The sequence below is a fragment of the Antechinus flavipes genome, chromosome 5 (genome assembly GCF_016432865.1).
Source record: "Antechinus flavipes isolate AdamAnt ecotype Samford, QLD, Australia chromosome 5, AdamAnt_v2, whole genome shotgun sequence".
NCBI classification, from domain to species: Eukaryota; Metazoa; Chordata; class Mammalia; order Dasyuromorphia; family Dasyuridae; genus Antechinus; species Antechinus flavipes.
In genome coordinates this window covers 195243209-195265186 of record NC_067402.1, presented here as the reverse complement: position 1 = coordinate 195265186, position 21978 = coordinate 195243209, and the positions used below count along the sequence as shown (strand labels likewise).

At 35.2% G+C, this 21978-nt stretch overlaps 1 protein-coding gene across 4 annotated transcripts in view; it reads left to right on the top strand.

Annotated features, from left to right (window-relative positions):
- The window catches only part of TSPAN9 (tetraspanin 9), a 250407-nt gene that overhangs the window by 9667 nt on the left and 218762 nt on the right, over positions 1-21978 (top strand). For 3 of the 4 annotated variants that reach the window (XM_051961049.1, XM_051961047.1, XM_051961048.1), the window contains one exon: positions 13064-13099. The exons of the other annotated variant lie outside the window; for it this stretch is intronic. The gene's annotated coding sequence lies outside the window, so the exon portion shown is untranslated. The remainder of the gene's footprint in view (positions 1-13063; positions 13100-21978) is intronic. 4 annotated transcript variants of the gene reach the window in all.

Below are 21978 nucleotides of genomic sequence, written 5' to 3'. Positions count from 1 at the left end.
AAATATTTCATATTTTCTTCTATTTTTTCATTTTTTACTTTTAAAATTGTTTGTTAATGAATTATAGAGACATTAGTTTCACTTGTCCCATTCTAATTTTTAAGGGATTATTATCTTCACTGAGCTTTTGTATTTTCTTTTCCATTTGTCCAATTTTTCTTTTTTTAAAGAGCTCTCTTCAGTAAAATTTTGTTCCTCTTTTACCATTTGGTAATTCTATTTTTTAAGGTGTTATTTTCTTCTTTTTTTGTGCCTCTTTTACTAAGCTGCTAATTCTGTTTTCCTAATTTTCTTGCATCACTCTCATTTCTTTTCCAATTTTTTCCTTTACTTCTCATCTCTTTCTTTAATTCTTCCAGGAATTCTTTTTGGGCTTGTCTAAGGAGTGCTTTTTTTTGAAGGTTTACTTGCAGATGTTTTTGACATCATTGTCTTCTAAGTTTGTGTCTTGGTCTTTTCTGCCTGTAGTAACTTTTTATGGCCAAATGCCATTTTTTTGGTGGTTTGCTCATTTTCCCCAGCTATTTCTTCATTTTAAGCTTTATTTTAAAGTTGGGTTTTGCTCACCTTAGGGGTGGGGAGACCCTCTCAAGCATTAGGTTTTGTAAGCTGCAGTTTTCAGGGCTTGTTTTGGGGGTCTGCACATTTTCAGTGGGGTATGATTTGGGAATAGGCATGGTCACTGTTCTTTGGGTCTGTGCTCTGGTCTTTACTCAGGAAGAGCTTCTGTTCCCCTTCAGCCAAAAGTGCCATAAGCACTGGAACAGTGACCAGATCTCTTGCTGCACCAAGTGTCTTCTTGTCTTGGAGCTGTTACCAGGACTCTAGCTCCCTTGTGACTGACTGTCACCTAGAACTGCATATGGGCAGTAGAGTTGCCAGACAGTGCCACGTTCTGCACCTAGTGCCAACAGAGGCTCTCCATAATTTCTTTCTGACCATTTGTCTGATCCCCTTCCCATCTCTGCTCTGAGAGATCCTGAAGTTGTTGCTACGTGCAAGGTCCATGATTAGTGTTACAGCTATGTACTTATCTCCTGCAGACCTCCCAAGTTGCCTTTGCTTGGAAAAATGTCTTACTCTGACCTTTTGTTGGCTCTGACGCTCCAGAATTTGATTTGAGGCATTATTTTAAAGTTGTTTGTCGGGGAATGTTGGAAGAGTCCAGCTGGGTTGTTGTCTCTACTGTCATCTAGGCGCTCTCTCCCCCCACCATCTAATCCGAATGTTATTTTACTGGGAATAGCAAGTTCCAGGCTTGACTGGAACATAGGAATGTGAGGGATGGTAATGTGAAATTAATTTGAAAAGATAGATTGGAGCTAGTTTGTGACAGGCTTTAAATACCAAATAGAAGTATATATTTTTTTCCTAGAGGCAGTAGAAACTTTTAGTATGGAAAAATGAATTGTGCTTCAGGAATATCATTTTGGCAGTTGTGTGAAGGATAGATTGGAGAAGGAGAAAGTAGGCAAAAAAATAATTAGGAGATCAGTGCAATAGTCTTAAGTTAGAGGTGTGAGGGCTTGAGGTGGTAGATTCTGGATTGGGTTGTAGGAGTTGATGGAGCGTGAAGAGTTGAGAATAACTTGGGTTATGAACCTGATTGATTAGATGGATGATGATGTCCTTGAAAAAAATAGGGAGGTCAGAAGGAGTAGAGTATGTTTAGAGGAAAAGATAGCAAGTTCAGTTTTGCATATTTTGAGTTCAAAATGACCAATAGAATAATCAGATTGAGATATGGGACTAGAGTTCTGGGGAGAAATGAGGATTGGAGATCTCTCTTTCTGTCTCTCTTTCTCTCTCTGTCTCTCTTATTCTTTCTCTCTCCCTCCCTCCCCCTTTTGTTCTCTCTCTCTCTCTCTCTCTCTCTCTCTCTCTCTCTCTCTCTCTCTCTCTCTCTCTCTCTCCCCCCCCCCCCGTCTCTCAATCTCTGTCTGTCTCTCTGTCTCTTTTCTGTATGTGTGTGTGTGTATATATATATGTATATGTTATCCATATATATCTCTATATAACTATCTATAGGAGCCATCATATATAGAGGTAATTGGGAGCCAGTGAAATCAATGAGACAGAGAAAAGACTAGCCTACAACAGGCTTTGGGTTATATTTACATAGCAGGACATAGATGATGTTCCATCAAAGAAGAATGAGGAGCTCTGAGGTAGGTAGGAGGAGAACTAGGCAAAGGAAAGACCAAGAAAGATCAGAGGGAACACTATTTAGGAAGAGAGGGTGGTCCATAGTGTTGAATGCTGGTAAGAGGTTAAAAATGTTGAAGCCTGGGAAAGAGCTATTGAATTTAAGAATTAGGAGATTGTTGGTAACCTTGGTGAAAACAAGTTTTATTAGTATAGGAAGCCAGACTGCAAGACTTTGAGATGTGATTGGGAGGTGAGGAAATGGAGAAAAGTATGGATAGCTTTTGTTTTTTTTTTTTTTTTTACTAGTCTGAAAGGAAGGCCAATTATAGGGAGATAGCCTAAAGAAGTGGCAGGTTTTGGGGGTAGCTAGTTGGTGTAGTGGATAAAGCACCAGCTCTGAAGTCAGGAGGACCTGAGTTCAAATCTGGTCTCAGACACTTAACACTTCCTATCTGTGTGATCCTGAGCAAATCACTTAACCTCAATTGCCTCAGCCAAAAAAAAAAAAAAAAAAAGATTTAAGAAGTGGCAGGTTTTTAAGGATTTTTGAAGACAAAGAAAAAAGGACATATTTGTAGGGAGCAGATAAAAAGCTAGTGGATTAGCATGAGGGGTCGATGATAGAAGAGAGAAACTCTGGAGGGGATTGTAAGATATGAGGGGATACATCAAGTCCAAGTTAAATTACATCCATTGTAATTCAGTTATATTTTTCAACAAGCATTTATTTAACTATCCTATATAAGGCAGCGTGTTAGGTGCTATGGGAACTACAAAGATGGATAAGACATTATCTCTGTCCTTATGGAGGCTACAAGTTTTGTAGAGAACAAAAGAATTCTGTTTCAGAAGTCTTCTTGACTCTAGGTGTGCCTTTCTCCATGTTTGGAGAAATGGGAATGGATATTGGAGGTGAAGAGGTTTTAAAAAATCATTGTCAGCCAGTAAGTGTTGAACGCTTAGTATGGGGCAAGCATTAATGGATGTAAAACATGGCTCCTGTTCTCATAAGGAAAGCAAGAAGTATATCTATATCTATATTGATATTGATATAGATAGAAATACACACAGAGAGATATATATCTGTGTTTGTGTGTGTGTAAAACATGGCACTCATTCTCATGAGGGAAGCAAGATAAATATATATATATATATATATTTATACACACAAAAATACACACATATATACACATACACATAGAATAATAAAAGGCAGTTTACATAAATGCTAAATTGAGTCATATAGATTAAAACTACTATTGGGGTTCAGAGAAGGAAGATTAGAAAAGGTTCTAGATTTCAAGGAAGACTGTCGAGGAGATGAGATATGAACTGGATCTTGAAGTTTTAAAGTAGAATTTGAAGAGGCAGAAAAGAGGTAGATTGAGGATGGGAGAATGGTATCCTTAAGAGCAGTAGGGGAATCAAGAATCTATAAAAATAGTAAGGAGATTGTTAAAACTGGAGTAGAGAGACTGAAAGCAGAGGGAGATTGAGGTAGGATGACTTAGGCCACGTGTTAAAGGTACTTTAATGGCGAACAGAAGGCTTTAGATTTTGTTTAATAGGTAGTAGTGTATTGTAAGTTGTTTTACCTAAAAGAGGGAAAATAGATATCTAAAATAACATGTGGATAGGAGCCTCTGTGAGATGATTTTCCCCTCACTACCCCCTCTCCACAGCCATGACCTTATGTATGAGGGTTGTGTTTATGGAATATCTTGGAGTGATTAATTAAAATCTAGAGTTAGAAGAAACCTTTATTGAGTCCAAGTTCATATTTTTGTAGAATCACAGATCTCACAGTTGGAAAGGACCTAGTTCAAACTGCACCCAAATAAGAATTATATCTTAACAAGGATTTTGCTCCAAGACCTACAGAGAGGGGGCAAAAGGTGGGGTGTGTATGTGTGTGGTGAGTGCATTCCCTCTCAAGGCCGGCTATTCCCTTTTGTTAGGAAATTTTTCTTTATTTCAGATTGAAATCTGTCTTGCACATTTTTCTTCCTCTGTTGACAGAGGAAGATTCAAATTGGACTTTGGCCTCTTATATGAGGTCAGTATTTCTGTATTTTTCTTTTTTTTTTTTTTTTGTCACTTATTGACCCTAGATCTTCTACACTAGAAGGCTATAACTCCTTTAGGAAAGAATGAGATCAGACAAAATTAAGGGGAAAGGAGCATAATGAGGAATCAATGGGGTCATTAATGCTACGCTGGGGTTCAGTTTGGAGAACAATTACATGAAGTTGACATTAGGAAGGATTCTCCCTAGTTCTAAACATTTATCTAACTTGCTGTTCCTTAGAGAGTTTAAACTTGACTTGACAAAATATGCTTTTCCAGCAACAATTCTTTTACCTTTATCTGTTTCATAGATTATATATTAATCAATTTGAACAAAGGAGAGTAGATTTATCATCTCCCTACCTCTTCCTAGGACCCCTCTTGAGAGAAATGTTTCATACCTGAAAAACACTAATTCTCTTTCCCATCCAATTCTTTGTCCTTTCTCTCCCTAATTCCCTTCCTCTCTGCTCCCTCCAATGTCTATTTCTCTTATAATATGTGATATGGGAGAACTGATGAAACTCAGTGAATATTTGGCCTTGGAAGTGATATGCTGGACACCTCAGCATGGTCAGGCAGTTAGAGTATTTTAGCTAAGTTTAAGAGTCCTCATGTATCTGTATGTTGTGAAAAACAAAGGGTTAATACCACTTAATGACCTTGTAGCATGATTTACTTACTCAATATTTATAAGCACAGTGTACTAGATTTTAAGGAGAGATTACAACGAAAGATCACAAACCACCAAGAAGTCCTTGCAGTGTCAGGAATTGGAATGAAACTTTGAAAAAAAAGCCTAGTCTTGACTGGCAGCCATTCTCCTGCCTCCTTCCTTCTGCCAAGACAGCATTGTTAGCAGGGCCTTAATTTCTGTAATTTTAGGGGAATTAAACTTTGTTCAATCCACAAATATTTATTGAATATCTCAATTCCTTATGGAGCCCAGAAGCTTCTGGTCCAAAACAATAACAGGACCCAAGTGTTTTATGCAATCAACCCAAAACACAATTCTAACCATTCTCTCTGAGGGAAGCCCAGAAACTTTTGCTTCCTTTTTCAGTTCAACAATTCAATTCAAGAAGCATTTATTAATCCCCTACTTAGTGCAAGAGGCAGCTAGGTGGCACAGTGGATGGATGGAGTGCTGGGCCTGAAATCAGGAAGGTCTGAATTAAAATATGGCCTCAGACAATTAACTAGTTGTTCAATCTGGGCAAGTTACTTAATCCTATTTGCCTCAGTTTCCTCATCTGTAAAATGAGCTGGAAAAGAAAATGGCAAACCAGTTTAGTGTCTTTGCCAAATGGGGTCATGAAGAATTGGACACAATTAAAATGATTGAATAGCAACTAAATACAAAGTACTTTGGAACTAGGCTTTTCAACACTTATTTTTATCAAGTGCTTTTTAAATAAAGTTTAAATTTGTGCACAGAAACACGGTGTGTGGTTCCATTATATAAATGAATTCCAGAAGAAACTAGATCATCCGTGTCCCCAAGACTATACTTGAAGCATAATTACTTTTTGAGTTTTTTAGAAATCTCCCTACTTCCTGGTAAGATCATCTTTGATCTGCCCAGGATTCTCCAAATCTAATATACAAATTAAACAAATTTTAATTTTTTTGAACAAAGTTTAATTCCCTAAAATTATAGAAATTAAGGCCCTGCTAACAGTGCTGTTAATGGGGATGTTCAGATCATGATTGAATTTAGAACAGACAGAGACTTTAAAATCATCTGGGCTTGTCCTCCTATTTTGTCGATGAATAAAGTAAGACGTTTCTTTGCCAGTTTTATTCATTTTAGCTCAACCATCTAGTTGTTTATTCTGTTTATTGTGGGTACAGATGAATTTGTCTCTGTGTGTCTATCTCTTAGAATGTGCATATGTAATTAGGTATGTGGTTAAACAAGCATTTCATGAATAATTATTATGTCTGTATGCATGTCTGTCTACTTATCAGGTACTTATTTAGGAAAAATTATTTACATGCCTTTGGGGACATAAGCATTTCTAGGAAATCTGAAATTTACTTATACTCATGTTTATATATGTGTGGGGTTGTGTGGCTCCCTATGAGGGAAAATATAAGCATTTCTAGGAAATCTGAAATTTACTTATATTTATACATGTTTATGTGTGTGGGGGCTATTTGTTTCCTTATATGGGAAAGTATATGCTAAGGTGGACCATGTCATCTGGTCGGAGATATAGGAGCAGAATGGAAAATGGAAGAATCTGTATAAGAAACAATAATGATCTATCTATAAATTTGAGTCTTTGATAATTTACTTTCTTCTTTATGATTAAAATCAGTTTTTCTATAGTGATTAGCACAAGACCTCACACTAGATGCTTAGTAACTGTTTATTGATTGATTTTTTTTTTGAAATCTGCTAAATGCTTATATCCATTGTTTCATTGGATCCAAGCAATAATCTAATAAAGTGATGAGTTCAGAAATAGCAAATGATTTGCCTTTGGCCACATATCTGGCAAGTGGTAGGTATGGGATTTGAATCTAGACCTGACTATCAAGTCCAGAAGATAATTTACAAATTACCTACCCATTTCACTGATGAGGAACATTGAGGACAAACAAGGATAACGACTTGCCTTGGTTGAAGCCATATAGCTATTAAATGTCAATGTTAGGATAAAAACTAATGTCTCCTGAATCTAGGATCTGGCTACTTATGTTTCTTTTAAAATATTTTCTTGTTGCTATTTATTTATTTATTTATTTAACATCACTGGTACTTCTTGATGGCATTTGTAATAAATAAATCTTGTAAAACTTTACTTATACTCAAGTATAACAAATCAATACATTAGACATATCTGAAAATTTATGTCATTTTGCACTCATAGTCCATCTCCTCTTTGCCAAGAGGTGGGAGGTATACTTCTTCTGTCCTTCATCTATCCTTTTAAAATCATAATTAGTTACTGCATTGAACACTATACTGAAATTTTTAACTGGTGTTTTTTCTTTACATTATTGAGAGAACCTTAAAGCCATTCCTCTCATTTTATTTCTATATTATGATATGTCTTTCCAAATTTTTCTGAATTCTTTTGTCATTTTATAGAAAACAGTAATATTCCATTATGCTTTAAAGACAATAAAATTCTGAAGGAACACATTTCTTTCCCCATTAGAATCTTAGCAATATATCATCATAGGGCACTTTTAAATTGGCCAAATAAATTTACCTTTCAAGTGAAATCTTGTGTTTTTATTTCAAAGTTCCTATTCAGCACTTCCCACCCCACCCTTCCACCACCAAGAATACTTGAAATTTATCTATTCCAAGTAGGAGCTCTGAATTTTGGCTTTGACATTCCTGGAACTTTTTTTTTTCAAGAGGTGATTAATGAATTCTTTTGGTTTTTGCCTTTTGGCTCTGATAGATTTGGATACTTATTTTATGATTTCTTGAAATATGGTATTGAGGCTTTTTCTTGTCTTTAGGAAATCTACTGATTCTTAAATTATCTCTCCTTGATCTGTTTTCTGGATCTCTTGTTCTTGATATCAGAAAAACTGACATTTTCTTCTATTTTTCCAATATTTTAATTTTATTCTACTATTTCTTGAAGTCTTATGGAATCATTGATTTCTGTTTGTTTAGTTTTCAAGGATTCTATTTCTTAGGTAAGGTTCAGTACTTTTTCCTCTAAGCTACTTGTTTTCCTTCCATTTCTTAGGACCCTTATTTTACTTTAAAATTTTCTTAATTTTTTCTGGATCTTCATGTGGAAAATCCAATTTGTGCTTTGAGCCTCTGCAGTTGTCAGGGAGTTAACCTTGCAGTGATTTGTGGTTCTGATCTCTTTAGTTCCTGAATTGGGGCTCTGTTCCAGGGTTGGGTTCCACCTACTTGCTGTACTTTTGAGTGGGATGGTCAGCTCTGCTTGGTCTTGTCCTTGGCCTCCGGCTTTTTTTTTTGCTGATTCCACTAGTACTGGACCCCTGAGAATTCTTTCTCATATCTAAGGACAGAATCTTAGGGATCTCTGAATTTCTGGGTCTTAGCACTGTTGGTTGGTCCCTGCCTGCCCCTCTCCTAAAACTAATTAAAGGGATTTTCCATTCTTGCTGTATATGGACTCAGAATCTTGGGGGTCTCCTGTGTCTCAGTACTGGTAGTGGCAATGGTACTTGATTAGGGGGACCTCTTTTCCTGAGGCTCTTGGGCTTCTGGTTGAAATTTTGAATTGGAAGAATTTCTTATTAGGTTCCTTGATTATTATTAGGTGTTTTAGTTGGAGTTGGTTTAGGGAAGCTGGACAGTCAGCCTCTTGTTCAGGGGAGCCATTCCCTATAAACTTTCACAGTTGTAAGGTGAAGGAACTGTACTCAATAGGTACTTATTTTAAAGTAAAATAAGAGTCCTGAGAAATGAAAGGAAAAAAAGTATTTTAGAGAATAAAGTTCTAAGAAATAGAATCCTTGAAAATTAAACAAAGAGAAACAAATGATTCCATAAGATTTCAAGAAATAGTATTGCTATTCTGACTTTCTGCAAGAGCACTACATATGGCTTCAGAGGACTTGGGTTCAAATTCTGTCTCCCTCATGAATTGTCTGTGTATCTTTGTGTCAGAAAACCTCCTTTGGTCCCAGTTCCCCTCATCTGTAAAATGATCTCTAAAACCCTTTTCAGCCTTAAATCCTGTGATCCAGTAAGCCGCTTCCCTTGCAATTTCTATGTCCCATTTTTAATCTGGCCACAAAGCCATGTTTACCTTGGCCTCCTGGTAGGATATTGCCAAACTAAATAGCCTTTTCATTTAGTCCTGTCATGATCCAAGTAAGGATGTTACTCAACCTAAATGGGTCCTTGTCAGGGAACTTGTAAATCTTGGTTGTCTGAATGGAAAATTCCTGGTGCTTCATGGGCCCCCCATTGCTAGCTGTGTTAGCCAGCTGGACCCAGGAGATGCAATCACAGCTGGATTGGCTCCAAGACCTGTTCTTTGTAGAAAGCAGGCTCTCTGGCCTTGTGCGTATGAGAGGCCGTCTGGCAGTTTACTGGAATGACTCATAAAGGTTTCTTTTCCTCCAGGCACTGGGCTTAAGTCATTAAGGGTGGATTTGATTAAAACCATTTTTTTGAGTTGTTTTTATTCTGAACTTAACAAACACCAAATAAGATGAGATTTACCATATATAAAGCAGAAAAGAAAAAAAGAGGATTGCAGCTGGGAGACAGCTTGCTTTGCTCTCCAAATACACAACAAATTCAGCATATTATTCTCAAAGTTGTCCTGCTTTTCTGTTTCCTACTGGTTTTCCTTCTATGGTCTTCTGTACATTTTGTAACTGTTTCAGTGACCTACTTTTAAACATTTCCTTTTCTTCTTTTTTTGGCAACTCTTGGGCTAGCTCCGATAGTTGATTGTTCATTTCACTAATCACAGTTCTTAAGTCTTTATAATATTGTTTTTATTGTATAAATTGTTCTTCTGGTCCTGCTTACTCCATTGGCATCAGTTCACATAAGTCTTTCCAGGATTGTCTGGGACTGTCCCTTTTGTTATGTCTTATAGCACAGTGATAGTTCACTCTATCCATTTATCTGTCCATCTGTCTGTCCATCCGTCCGTCTATCCATCTATCCATCCATCTGTCCATATATATAATAGATGTCTATTCTGTGTCACTACAAAAAAGAACTGCAGTAAATATTTTTGTAAATATGAGTCCTTTTCCTTTAATTTCTTTGGTTCACAAATCTAATGGTGGTATTGGTGGATCCAAGAACATAGACAGTTCGCTGATTTTTAAAAAAATTTTTAAAATCAAAAATCCTGTATATATCTCATTTGCACAGAGTTACTTTCATGTCATCTCTCCCTCCTGTTAGTAGTTTCTTGAGGGCAGGGACTATTTTGTCCTTGCCTAGCACATATTTAGTTCTTAATAAATAGCTCCAAATTGCTTTCCAGAATGGCTAGAACAGTTTGCAGCTCCACCAACAATGTATGTATGTCATTTCCCTTGTCCCCCCATTAAAAAAAATCTGCCAATCTGATGGGTATTAAGTGGAACCTCAGAGTTGCTTTTAAATCACATTTCTCTAGTTTTTATTTTGTGAGTTGTGATTTTTTTTTATATGGTTATCGATAACTTGAATTTCTTCTTTTTAGAACTTCCCTTCTTCCCCCCAGTTAACTGTTTGTTTTATAATTTTAACTCCTTTGGTTTTCCTTATGCAAAAACCATTCATTTTGTTATTATCCTAATTATCCCTTTTATTTCCTGTAATCCTTTCTATCCCTGGTTTAGTCTGAACTTTTTCCCCGTTTTATAGATATACGGAAAAATGTTTTCTTTGTTCCTCTAATTTGTATGCATGTCGTGATTTCATTTGGAACTAGTCTCAATATATAGTCTAAAACTAATTTCTGCCAACATGTTTTCCAGATTTCCCAATAGTTTTTGTTAAAGAGTGAGTCTTTTTTCTTTAATAATAGCTTTTTATTTTCAAAATACATGCAAAAATAGTTTTCAGTATTCATACAAAACCTTGCAAAACCTTGTGTTCCCAATTCTTCTCCCTTTCTCCCTCCGCCCTCTTCTCCTAGACATCAAGTAATTCAACATAGGTTAAATATATGTAATTTTTCTAAACGTATTTTCACATATATCATACTATACAAGAAAAATCATATCAAAAAGGAAAAAATGGGAAAAAAGCAAGCAAACAACAACAAAAAGGTGAAAATACTGTGTTGTGATCTACATTCAGTACCCATAGTCCTCTTTCTGGTTGCAGAGGCTCTCTTCATCACAAGACTATTGGAACTAGCCTGAATCACCTCATTGTAGAAAAGAGCCACGTCCATCAGAGTTTATCAACTCATAATTTTGTTGTTGTTGTGTACAATGTTTTCTTCCTTCTACTCATTTCACTCAGCATCAGTTCATGTAAGTCTCTCCAGGCTTTTCTGAAATCATCCTGCTGGTCATTTCATACAGAACAGTAATATTCCATAACATTCATATACCATACTTATTCAGCCATTCTCCAGTTGATGGGCATCCATTCAATTTCCAGTTCTTGGCCACTACAAAAAGGGCTGCCACAAACATTTTTGCACCTGTGGGTCTTTTTCCCTTTTTGTGATAAAGAGTAAGTCTTTATTGTAGCATTTGGGATTTTTTTTTTAAGTTTTATTTTTAGGCTTGAAATCTTTCCTTCTTACACTTTTCTTCCCTTCAAAGAAAAATAAAATCCATAACAAATGTGTATAGTCAAGCAAAACAAATCTCTGCTTTGGTTATCCTCCCTCTCGCAAACCAACAACAATGACAACAAGAGTAAAAAAAAGCCTCTGTCAGGACTTTCTTTCTGGAAATGGGTGGCGTGTTTCATCATGATTCCTCTGGAATTGTGATTGATCGTTGTATTGATTGGAGTTCTTAACTTTTCAAAGTTGTTTATCTTACTAATATAATTATTCTTTAAATTGTTCTCTTGGATATGCTCCCTTTAACCTTGTTACAACTCATATATCCTTCCAGGTTCCTCTTCAACAATTCCCTTTGTTTCTTATAGTACAATAATATCCCATAGTTTGTTTAATCATTGCCCAATTGGTGGACATTTCCTCAGTTTCCAATTCTTAATCCTCATGAAAAGAGCTGTTCTTTTTATGTCTGTGGGTCCTTTGATCTCTTTAGAGTATAGACATAGTAGTGGTTAAAGAATATAAATTGTTAAATAGCTTTTAGAGTATAGTTTCGAATTGCTTTCTAAAATGGCTGGACCAGTTTACAATTCCACCAACAATGCATTAATGTATTTATTTCTCCACAGCCCCTCTGACATTTGTCATTTTACTTTTTGTCAATAAGCATTTATTAAGCACCTACTGTTTATCAGCCACTGTGCTAAGTGTTTTTTATTAAAAAAATTTTTTTTGGTCATTGTTGCCAATCTTCTGAGTATGGGATCATATATTGATATTGTTTTAATTTGTATTTTTCTAATTCTAAAGAATGTTTTGACTATTGGTAACTTGGATTTCTTTCTCAGAAAACTATCTTATTCATATCTCTTGATCATTTGTAAATTGGGAAATAGGTTATGTTCTTATAATTTGGATTATCTCCTTGTATATCTTAGAAATGAAATCTTTATTAGAGAACTTTGCTGTGGATTTTTTTTTTCATTTGAGAACTTTGGATTTATGGAAATGAAACTTAAGTAGGGAGACATTTGAGACAGGAAGACCAATTAGGAGATTGTTTTAGTAATTATGGCAAAAGATGAAAAATACATGAAATAAAATGGGTGGAGAGGTATTAGATACAAGAGATGTGGTAAATCTAGAATTTGTAGAATTTGGCAAATGATTGGATATGTGGGCTGAAGGAGAAGAAAGAGTCAAGGATAATGCTGCTATTGACTAGGGGCAGTCAAAGGAGGGTGGTGCTTTCAAATAGAGAAAAAAAAGCTTGAAATAGGGCTGGATTTAGGAGGAAGAGTAATGAGTTAATTTTTGGATATGTTGAGTTCAAGGTGTCTCTGGGACATTAAGTTTGAAATGTTCAATAGGTATTTATCTTCATTACACGTAACATTGGCTTTTTGTTTACCATATTAGTAAAAAGTTCATTTATTCCTAGGTGTTGTTTTCAACTAGTGATATAATGATGTAATTTTTATTGTTTTTGTTATTAATGTGATCTGTTATGTTTACAGTTTTCCTAATATTCAACCAACTTGGAAAATCTTACTTGGTCATAGGATATAATTAAAAAACATTCATCAGTTTTCATTAGGATTTATGATTTTCTTTCTCTGTTTTCTCTTGTTTTTGTTTAGGTTTCAAGACCATATTTGTATCATAGAAAGAAACCGGTAAGACTTTTTCTTTATATGTATGTATGTATGTGTGTGTGTATATATATACATATATACACATATACATATAAATTTGCAAATACTTATAGAATATTAGAAGTACTAGCTCTTTGGCTATTTGATGGAATGCACTTAAAAATCCATCTTGTCCTTGGTGCTCATTTATAGTTTATTCATTCTCCCCCTCTCCCAATATTGGGTTATTTAAATTATGTATTTCTTCTGTAAATGATCATTTTATAATTTCTTAAGTATCTGTTTCATTGAAGTAATATATTTTATTTGCATGTAATTGGATATGCAGTTATATTGCATGGAATAGTTTTAAATAATTTCTTTATTCATTTTTTGTGAATTTTCCTTTTTTATTTTGCTATTACCAATTTGCTGTTTCCTTTTTCTTTTTTTAAAAAATTAATCATACTAGATAATAGTTTGTTTAATAATTTTTATTTCTAACAAAACCTTTTCGTTTAATCGATAATTCAACTTATTTTTTGGTTTTCAGAATTACTATTTTTGTATTTACTTGAGTTTTTTGATTTGTCACCTTTTAGTTTCATGTCCAGTGCTTTGATCTGTTCTTTTTCTCTTTTGCTGACAAATGTGTTTATTTCATAGGCTTATAGATTTAGAAGTTAAAGAGACTTTAGATACCCTGATGTCCATCCTTTTAATTTTATGTATGAAAAAACTGAAGTTCAGTTTGTGACATGCTCATTGCATGTCACATAGCTATCAAGTATCTCAGGCAGGATTTGAACTCAGTTCTTTCTGAAACCAAGTTGAGTGATGCATATATTATGCCACCTAATTCCCTATAAATCTCCTAATTGCTGCTTTATATTCTAAAAAAAAAAGTTACATTGTCCCCCATTTTGTGGGAGGCAGAGTTATTGGTGATTTCTATTTTTCTTATTTAGAATTAACTGACAGTTCTTTAGAAGAGAGTTAATTGTAAATTAATTTAAATGCTTTTTAAATATTCTTTATTGAATAATTATTTCATTGTGTATAATAAAAGATGTTTAATATTTCTTCTTTTTTCCATATGTTTGAGATTTTTATGCCTTAATACATAGTCAGTTTTTGTACCAAAGATCTGTTAGGTAAGTTATCCCTTGCTCTCCCAGTTTGCTTATAGTATCATTCTTTATGTTTAAATCATATACCCAGTTTTTGATATGGGATGTAAGACATAAGTCTATGCTGAGTTTCTGAAATATTATTTTCCAGTTTTTCCAGCAATTTTTGCCAAATAGCGACTTCTTATTCCTGAAACTGGAATTTGGGGGGGGTGTTGTCAAATACTAGATTACTGTAAGCCTTGATTATTTTGTCATGTGTATTCAGTCTATTCCAGTGACCCACTACTCTATCGATAGTATCAAATGGTTTTGGTAACTGCTGCTTTATAATATAGTTTTAGGTTTGGTATTCCTAAGCCACCATCATTTGTATTTTTTTTTCATAAATTCCCTTGATATTCTTGACCTTTTATTCTTCCAGATGAATTCTGTTATTATTTTTTCTAGTTCTATAAAATATTTTTGGCAGTTTAATTGGTATCTATTTTTTTCATTAAAAGTCCATTTTTCCCCTTGTTGCATTATATTGAATTTTGCTTGCTAAGTTATTCTTGGTTATAAGTCCATACTTTTTACCTTCTGGAATACTGTATTTCAAGTACTCATTTCCTTTATAGTTATGGCTGCTGCTAACTGTAGCTTATTGGTACTTGAATTTTTTCCATTTGGCTGCTTTTAGTATTTTTTCTTTGTTCCAGAAACTCTGGGTTTTGGCTATGACGTTCCTAGTAATTTTTATTTTGAAGTTTGCTTCATGAGGGTACCAGCAAATTCTTTCTTTTTCTTTTTTACCCTCTGATTCTTAGAGATAGAGGCAGTTTTCTTTTCGGATTTCTTGAAATGTGATGTCTAGGCCTTTTCTTGGTTATGGCATTCAGATACTCCAATTATTCTTAATTTTTTTTCTCTTTAGACTTTTTTCACAGTTATTTTTACAAGAAATCCCTGACACTTTTCTCCTTTTTTTTTTCAACCTTTGGGTTTTATTTCATGGAGTTATTGGCTTCTGTTTGATCCATTCTAATTTTCAAAGAGTATTGTTGTTTGGGCAAGGCTTTATACTTCTTGTGTCAAGCTGGTAATTCCCTTTCCAATTCTATCTTTCATAACTATCATTTCTCTTTTAGTTTTTTCCTCAAGTGTTTTCATTTCATTTGCAAAAACATTTTTTAAACTTTTGATTCCTCTCTTCCAGGAATTCTAGTTGAGTTTGTGCCCAAGCTGTGTTTTTCTTTGAGGCTTTGCTTATAGATTTTTTGGAGTAACTTTTTTCTTCATTTGTGTCTTGCAGCTTTCCTGATGTCCAATACCTTTTAATAGTGGGATTCTTTTTGTTTGTTTGTTTGTTTACCCTTTCTTTCAGTCTTCTTCTTGATTTTGGACTTGATGTTAGGGCTATTTTAGGTTGCCACCTGACTCCATCACAGTACCCATGTATGGCTTTGAAGTTGGATATAATTATGGGGCCTCCTCTTGCCTCGAGTTTTAGGTGTGATGTGTTCCTGGCCCAGTCCCAATGTCTACAGACCTCTGTGTTGGGAACGACTGGACAAATGACTTACTGTGACTTTTTCTGTATTTCTCCATCAGGCTTCAGTCTGGTGCACTTTTTAGGACTGTCTGGAGGAAAGTTTGTAGACAGAAGCTCAACTATATTGCTTTCTGACACTCTGCCATATTCCAGTGCCCTCATTTTACAATTAGCCATTAAACCCATCTTCCTAAAACACTAGCTTAATCATGTTACCTGTCCCCTCTCCATTAAATTCCATGATTCCTTATTTCTTCCAGAATAAAATTAAAAACCTCTATTTATCTTTTAAAGCCCTTTATAACCTGTAACTTTTCAGTTTTTTACTTCGTTTTGTCCTCTATGTACTCTTTAATTTAGTAACATCTACTCTCTTCCTGTTCAGATATAGGATAGTACACTTTTATTCATTGTTCCCCATTTCTGGAATGCCCTTCTTCCTCATCTTCATCCTCTGGCTTTCTCAGCTTTCTATAAATCTCAGCTAACCTTCTACAAGGAGCCTTTCTTATAATACCTTCTCTCTGATGATACCTAATTTCTTGTTTATATATAGCCCCTTGCATGTAGTCTTCCCTATTAGACTGTAAGCTTTTTGAGAGCAGAGACTGTTTTTGCTCTTCGTATCACCAGTTCTATGTTTCCAGTGCCAGAAACATATGAGGCGTTTAATAAATATTTATCGATTTGACTTTTATAAGGTGAGGAACCTGAGCCTTAGAGAGATCAAATGATTTCTCAGAGTCATATAGATAGCAAGCAGCAGAGTCTGAATTTGAGTTCAAAGCATTTAAAAATATTTTAAAGTATGTATTAAACTTCTTTTGCTTAACTTCAGCTGGCAGAATAAGGGTAAAATATTTGGAATTATAAGTATGAGTTAAATTTTGGATTTACATTGGGAGGTAGTGAGTTTCCCATAACTGAAGGACTTTAAGGAGAGATTGATTGGATGACTACTTTGTGGAAATATTGTGAAGGAAGTTTCTACTTCATATAGTTTGGACCAAATGGTCTAACGGTTCTCTTCCAGTTCTGGGATTCTAGGATTCTATGACCTTAAGTAATTAATATTTAATTGGATACAGTATTACCAAAATCAGCTGATAACCTTTGAATCAGTCCACATAAGCACAGCACATGCTCTAAGGTAAGATTCAGATGTAAAAAATGTTTTCTTTTGAGAGAAAGTATTGTGCAGTTGTAAATACTGAAGGCTTGTGGGGCCATTGTCCTTGGGTCCTCTTCCCAGCTCTGACACTGAGTTTTAGAAGCTAATTTCATGTACCTGCTTGACCCTGTCTCTCTTCTTCTTTCGGGGTAAGAGAGTTGAAGAACATTGAAATTGAAGAAGATTGACATGAGTTATAAAGTTTTTTGGGATTTTTGGTCTAAAAAGCTATATGTCTTTTCTTTGGAAAAGGTGAAAAATCATAGTCATATGGCTAGCCATATGGCCAAGGGAAGGAAGGAATTATAGATTAGGGTTATGAGAGCTGGGGGAATAGAGAGGGATGAAGGGACTGGAGATTGTGAGCATGAATAGTAGAAAGGGGAATTTATCTTGTGTGATCCTCTTTCCTCCTTGTTTAGTCCTGAATTATTCATCTCTCCATATTCAAAACATGATTTCTTTCTTAATTCTCTAATTTGTTTATGTCACTCTTAATTTCTAAATCACAATTCAATTTGGAACTTATCTAAGTCTATGATATAAACTGATGGTTGCTCAGTTTCTACCAGACTGTTTTCCTCTTTTTTTGAGAGCAGAGACTGTTTTTGATTCTGAATTTTTCATCTCTCCATATTGAAAACATGTTTTATTCCTTAATCCTCTAATTTTTTATATCACTCTTAATTTCTAAGTCACATATCAATTTTGAACTTATGTAGGTCTATGATATAAACTGTTGATTGCTCAGTTTTTACCAGACTGCTTTCCCCTTTTTTTTCCAGCAGTTTTTGTTGAATAGTGAAGTCCTTATTTTAGTAGTAGATCTATTGAACACTGTGCTACTGTTTGCTTCTGTAGGTTGTATACTTAATTTGTTTCACTGAGTGACATCATTATTTTTAACTAATAGCTAAATCTTTTGATGATTGTTGCTTTGTATTAGAGTTTGAGATCTCCTGCTAGAAAGTCCTCTTCCTTTCCACTTGTTTTTCATCATTTCCTTTGAAGTTCTTTGCCTTTTGATCTTCTAGATCAGGACTTCTTAAACTTTTTCCACTCACAACTCCATTTTGCTTAAGAAATTTTTATGTGACCCTAGATATATAAGTATATAAAATAGATGCACAAATCAAACATTAACTGGTAACAAATCATAATTTTGTGACTTCCATGTTCAGATATGAGACCATATATGAAGTTGCAAACCATAGTTTAAGAAGTTGGGTTCTAGATGAATTTTGTTGCTTTTGTTTTCCTCAGATGGTTTGATAAACCAAGCACAGTAGGTAGTAAATATCTTTCCATATGGCAGTAGGCTTTGGAGTCAGGAGGCCTCCCATTGCAATCCCTGAGGGCAGCCAAGAATGGAATAAGGAAAAGGAGGTGCCGGCCCAGGGGTCACAGGCCATTCCTCTTTGAGGACTCTCTAGTTGTGGTGAGCTAAGGCTTTGTTCTGCCCTCACACGTGGCAGCCTCCATAGTCTCCACAAGGCACTCCCAAAATAAACTGGGGCTCTTCATGTCAGGAAGGATGGTCAGATTCAAGGTTTGCACAAGAGAAAAAGCAGCAAAGCTCTGTCCCCTTTTGCCTATTCAGGGTCGGCTTAGTCCAGAGTATTCTTCCCTCTGCCTGACATTAGCTAGATGAAGCCTGGTCAAAATTAAAATTTTGAAGCAGTACTTGTATTGGAAAAAGAAGCCTGGATGGGGGGGTAGTGGAAGGGAAAAAAGGTCTTTATTAAGTTGCTCACATACCAGGAGGTTAACAACAGTGGCAAAGCAGATGAGTTTTTGTCTTGTTTTGTATTTTAGAAACTTCCTCATTAAAAGTATGAAAAATCTGTTTTCATTAGGATGTGGAAATCCAGTTAGATTTGTGCCTTTACCCTTTTCTAACCTTTCTGCTAAGGTGGCTTTGGATTTTAGGAAGAGAGAGTTGGGAGGGTAGGGTAGGGATGCTGGGGGGGTGGGAAAGAATGTAATCTCTAAGAGGGCTTTGGTCTCTGTTGCCATCCATTTGGAACTGTTTCTTTTGACTGATAAGAACAATGAGTGATAGTCACTTTGAAATTTAAGAAGGGTTAGGGAAAGCTCAAGGAGTAAGAGACTCCTGGAATCCTGGTTCTTCTTAGTCTAGATTTCTGATCTGACAGATGCTATGGGGAAAATTATCCACCATGTCTGAACCTCTTTTTTTCTCCCTTGTTAAAATAGGAATTGGTTTCCTTTGCTGCCCTGTCTCCCTAGAATCTTATAATCCCAGAATGCCATTGTTGGAAGCCTGATGGTTGTTTAGCGGTTCCACATAGGAAAGAGTGTTAGATTTGAAGTCAGGGAGAAATGTGACTTTGAATCCTCTTCTTAGCACTTACTAGCTGTGTGACCAGGAGCATATGATTCAACTCTTCTGAACCTCAAATATTACTGGGTGATGGATGGAGCACTGGGCTTGTGCTTGTGTTCAAATGTGGGCTCAGGCATTTATTCTGTGACTTCTGAGCAAGTGATTTAACCTCAAGTTTCCTCATCTGCAAAACTGGGATAGCACCTTCACTTGGGGTTGCTGTGAGGATAAAATGAGATGATGTTTGTAAAGTACTTTGCAAACTTTAAGATGCTACATAAATGCTAGATATCATTATTATCATCATCTTTAACTATCTAGAAATAGCTATAATACCTAAGGTAGAAATGAAATTATGTGTATACAAATTTTTATACTTCACTTTTAAGTTTTGATAGATTGGAACTGCATTAAGACTTTTGGGATGCCCTTTATAAATGTCAGTGATAGCTTCTTTATATGACAGTTGGAGAAATTGAGTCTCAGAGTTTAGTTGGGATTAGAACTTTGGTTTCCTGCCTCCTAGTCCAGTGCTCATCCTGTTGCTTAGCCCTTCAAAAATGTAGAATTGATGGAATTTTCTTGTTGTTGAAAGAGGTGAATTAGAGGTCAGAGTTCAGTTAATTTAACCCTTCTCTGAAGTCCGAATTCCTTCTATGTTAGCCCTTCCGTCACTGAGGGGCCATTACAGGAGGATGGCTATCTGGGAAGGGCTGGAGTTTTCAAGAATGTATGGACCTTGAGGGACTTGATTTTTTTTTTTAATTCTAAGCATGTTTTTCTTTTTTTTAAAGTGTGTTTTATTGATGTCTTTGGTATTTACTTCATGGTTAATTTGGAAAATCCTTACTCCCCTGCCTTCTATTGTAAGGAAGAAATACAGTTAAGCAAAAATACTTGATATAGTGACGTGATTGTGTATATAGACGCACATACATAAATATGGCAGATGGCAGGTAGGAGGTTAAGTGGGTACGATGCCAGACCTAGAATTAGGTAGATTCACCTTTCAGAATTCAAATCTGGTCTTAAACTGGGCAAATCCCTTAGTCCTGTTTGCTTCAGTTTCCTGATCTGACAAAGAAGCTAGAGAAGGAAATGGCAAACTACTCCAGTGTCTTTGCCAAAAAAATCTTTTCCAGATGGGGTCATGAAGAATCGGATATGACTGAAATACTGAATAACAATGACAATAACACACATATATTCACATACTCTCCCACCTTTCTGTACCCAATTCTGCATCCGTTCACACATAACTCTACCTGTGAATGTATCCTCTGAATTCCTCATCTTTTCATTTTGAACTATCTAATAATATTTCATTACGTTCATAGGCCATATATTTTCAAGCAGTTTATAATGATGGCTATTTACCTTGTTCTTGGCCACCTCAAAGAATGGCTCTGTGGGGTTTTTTTGGTATTTCTCTAGGTTTTTTTGGTATTTATTAGAAATGTTTTAGTATCTTAAGGTATATGTGTGCCTAAGAATGAGATGTTGGTGCTAATAGTTTTATTAGCCACAGTTTATTCACAGGTAATTCCAAAATAATATTCACATCATTTCACAGCATCACCATAAATATATTAGTGTAACAGTCTTCCCACAATCAATCTTTATTGTTCTTAATTTTTTGTCATCTTTGCCAATTTGCAAGGTGAAAGGTAACACCTCAGAATTGTTTTATTTTGTATTTCTCTTTCATCAATAACTTGGAGAATGTTTTAAAATGGCCATTTATAGTTTGTTATTCTTCATTCTTCCTTTGAATTGTTTATTCATATGCTGTTATGTCTTATTTATTTGTATTATATATTTGTGCCAATTCCTTATAAATCTTAGATATCAGACTTTTTTATGAGGGACATTTGATGAAATTTTTTTTTCCTCTCTACCATTTCTCTATTCTGTCTTCATTGATTTTATTCATGTTTTTTTGTCTTCTATCCCTTCTTGGGTTAATAATTCTCCCTGTAGCTATAGTTCAGTATTGTTTTTTGAGCAGTAAATCTTACACTGTCTCAGTGTCAAAGGAGGGTCCAGTCCTTTCCAGAAGGGAAAAAATAATTCATAGCAAATCAGCCTGTCTTCCATCTATTTAATCAGAGATTTTTAACTTGGGATTTATGAACTTGTTTTGAAAAATATTTTGATAATTTTATTTCAGTTAATTAATTTACTTTGTAATCTGATGCATTTAAAAGCATTAAAAGCTCAGGGTCTGAGAAGAGACACCCATAGTCTCTACCATATTAACAAAGGAGTCCCTGACACAAAAGAGTTTAGATTCCCATGTTTAATACAATCCTTAAATTTTGCTGGAGGAAACTGGGGCTGAAATAATAACACACAGATACTAAGTAGCAGAGCCAGGATTTGAAATCGGTTCTGATTCTTCAGGTCCATAGCTTTTTCTATTATACTATGGCGGATTCTTTCCAGCTTATTTTGAGGTCTCTGAAATAATTCCTTCCACAAGTCATAACAGTAGTAACAATAATAGCAACAGTAACTAATCTTTATAAAGTACTTACTATGTGCACTTTACAAGTATTATATCCTCAGGACAATTCAGGGAGATAGGTGCTATTATTATGCCCATTTACAGATGATGCAAACAGGGTCCCATAACTAGTGTCCAGGGTCACATGGTTAGTAAATGTCTAGAGCTGAATTTGAACTTGGGTCTTCTGGCTCCAGGTTCTAGGTTTTATCCAGTGAATCACTCTCTCTGCC